The following is a 3,344-nucleotide window of genomic DNA, read 5'->3' on the forward strand; positions in this document are numbered from 1 at the left end:
CAGTCTAGGGTCAGCTTTTGGAGAACAGTTTTCTATGGGAATACCTGCTCATAGCATTGTAGATATGGACTCTTGTGGTTAGAGTAATTCCAATGCATTTTTTCTTCTCTCCCTATCTCTTCTTGGTTTCTTTGGGACACAAACAACCTCTCTGACTTAGTAACAATTAATATATCCTTGTTTTCTAGTTACATCTTTAAGAAGCTTTAGATTCTTAAGTGTATCTTCTATTTCCCCTTCATCTCTGTGTAGTGTGTTCTCAAGATCACATTTTCCTAAGAAAATCCTTCTTTTCCCACCTTAAATAGTATATTTTCTTAGATCTTTTTCTTTCACTCTGTCACTGATCTTGTTCTGACAGGAAAACCAAAACTTTATTTTTTTAATGTTTTATTATGGGAAATTTCAAACATACACAAAATTAGAGAGAATACTATAACAAATACCTATGAATAATAATGAATCACTCAGTGAATTATCAACATTTTGCCAATTTTAATTAATCTATTAATACATTTTTCCTGTACATATTACTATACTGTATTGTCGCTAAATTGTGTCCAACTCTTTGCAATCCCATGGACTGCAGCACACCGGGCTCCTCTGTCCTTCACTATCTCCCAGAGTTTGCTCAAGTTCATGTCCATTGAGTCAGTGGTGCTAGCTAAACATCTCATTCTCTGCCACCTCCTTCTCTTTTTGCCTTCAATCTTTCCCAGCATCAGGGACTTTTCCAATAAGTCAGCTCTTTGCATCAGGTGGCCAAAGTATTGGATATTCAGCTTCAGAGTCAGTCCTTCTGATGAATGTTCAGGTTGATTTCCTTTAGGATTTATTGGTTTGATCTCTTTGTGATCCAAGGGACTCTGCAGAGTCTTCTCCAGCACCACAATTCAAAAGCATCAATTCTTCAATGCTCAGCCTTCTTTACAGTTCAACTCTCACATTCATACATCACTACTGGAAAAATCATAGCTTTGACTATATGTACCTTTGTCTGCAAAGTGATATCTCTGCTTTTTAATATGCTGTCTAGGTTTGTCATAGCTTTCCTTCCAGGGAGCAAGCATCTTTTAAATGTAATACTGTTTATTTAACTTCAAAAACATTTCAGCATTCTAAACATACAAAAAAATAACAACGTTGCAGATTGTGTTTAGTACAGAAGGTTCTTGAACTTTCACTGGTGCAGTGGCTCTTGGCTTTGCTTACAGTGAAGAGTTCTATGGTTTGTTTAAAAAAAAAAAAAAACAGCTTAAAAAACCACACTTCAACTAAAAAGGATCCAGAACACTTCTCATGCCAGGTGACCCTCCTCCTTTTCCACAGCTAAGAATGGCAATGGGATGCTATGTCACTATATACAAAAACATGACAACCTGAAGCTAAATGGATGCCCCACAGTGCACACCCTGAGCTACGGCCCCTCCAGAAGGCATCACCCCCACAGCCTCCACACCAAGCAAGGAGCGTCAAGAGTGTGTCTTGGTTGCTTTGTTCTTTTTTTTCACAAACTATAGCTATGTAATCAGTTGAGAACTCGGGATTTCTAGCCAATGACCATAGAGTTAACACACCACCTTCCAAATTAAAAAAAAAAATGCCAGAAATATTTTTAAATGTCTTGTCACACCAACAGCAAAGTGCACAGAGTGAGGAGAAGATGAGAGCCTTTTCATTTTAAAAATGTTTGGAAATATGTATAACTTTGATACAGTTTCCAGGTGCTCCATACACCCATGGCCACTTCATGTAAACCACTGCTAATTGCTAGAGCACTTTGAGAGACTACAATATGATCATGATCCAGTTGGGTAATTAAACCTAATGAGGGCAACAGACATGTCTTGGGTGAGAGGTGTGTCAATCATGGTGCTCCCTACTCTAAGGTTTTCACAAGGAGACAGACAGATCAACAGTTTTTTTTTTTAATTCATCCTCTTCCTCCTTATCCTCTTCCTCTTCACCTTTTTCTGGACAACTTTAGCAGGACCCTTGGTACCATCAAACTCCCCTTTATAGTCTGCAACATCCTTCTCATACTTCTTTAGCTTTGCATCCTTGTTGACGTATAGCTGCTTCTTACTGTCACTTAAGTTATTCCACATCTCACCCAGCTTCTTTGCCACATCTCCAATAGAGATGCCAGGGTTTGTAGACTTGATTTCGGAGCAGAATTCAGAGAAGAATAGGAAAAATCCAGACGGTGGTCTCTTGGGGGCATTAGGGTCCTTCTTGCCTCCCTTAGCTGATCCATAATCCTTCATTTCCTGATTATAGTGCACTTTATCTGCCTTTGCCATTTCATCAAATGTAGACTTCTCTTTCCCAGACATGGTCTTCCATCTCTCAGAGCATTTCTTGGAAAATTCAGCAAAATTGACAGGGACCTTGGGGGTTTTCTTATGTTTCTTTCTGCACATCTGCACAAAGAAGGCATGAGCAGACATCTTGCCCTTTGGTTTCTCAGGATCACCTTTAGCCATCTTGACTGTATTATTCACTAGTCTGTGCAGCCCAGGGCATGATGCATAGCTCAGTACTCCACAGCCTCGTGTAGCTGCATCCACAAGAGTTGCCTCCAAGGAGCAAGCATCTTTTAATTTCATGGCTGCAGTCACTGTCTGCATTGATTTTGGAGCCCAAGAAAATAAAATCTGTCACTTCTTCCACTTTTTCCCCTTCTATTTTCCATGAAGTAATGGGACCGGATGCCATGATCTTAGTTTTTTTAAATGTTGAGTTTCAAGCCAGCTTTTTCATGCTCCTCTTTCACCCTCATCAAGAGGCTCTTTAGTTCCTCTTCACTCTCTGCCATTAGGGTAGTATCATCTGCATGTCTGAGGTTGTTGATATTTCTCCCAGCAATTTTGATTCCAGCTTGTGATTCATCCAACCTGGCATTTCACACGATGTACTCTGCATATAAATTAAATAAGTAAGGTGACAATATATAGCCTTGTTGTAGTCCTTTCCCAATTTTGAACCAGTCTGCTGTTCCATGTCTGGTTCTTACTGTTGCTTCTTGACCTGCATACAGGTTTCTCAGGAAACAGGTAAGATGGTCTGGTATTCCCATCTCTTTATTTAGAAATTTCCCACAGTTTGTTGTGATCCACACAGCCAGAGGTTTTAGCACAGTCAATGAAGCAGATGCTTTTCTGGTATTCCCTTGCTTTCTCTATGATCCAACAAATGACATGCCTCTTTCAGTCTGTGTCTAATAGCCCTGAAGTGAGTTTCTTGTAGGCAGGATATTGAAGGGTATTGTTTTTATCCAATCAACCACTTTAAGTCTTTTGACCAGAGCATTTATTCTGTTGACATTTAAAGTAATTGTTGAT

The 3,344-nt window shown here is 39.4% G+C and overlaps 1 pseudogene; it reads right to left on the reverse strand.

The window, feature by feature from the left end:
• Positions 1 to 1,742: 1,742 nt before the first annotated feature.
• LOC113887392 lies at positions 1,743 to 2,486 on the reverse strand (annotated as a pseudogene).
• Positions 2,487 to 3,344: the final 858 nt, after the last annotated feature.

Source organism: Bos indicus x Bos taurus, chromosome X (genome assembly GCF_003369695.1).
Source record: "Bos indicus x Bos taurus breed Angus x Brahman F1 hybrid chromosome X, Bos_hybrid_MaternalHap_v2.0, whole genome shotgun sequence".
NCBI lineage: Eukaryota > Metazoa > Chordata > Mammalia > Artiodactyla > Bovidae > Bos > Bos indicus x Bos taurus.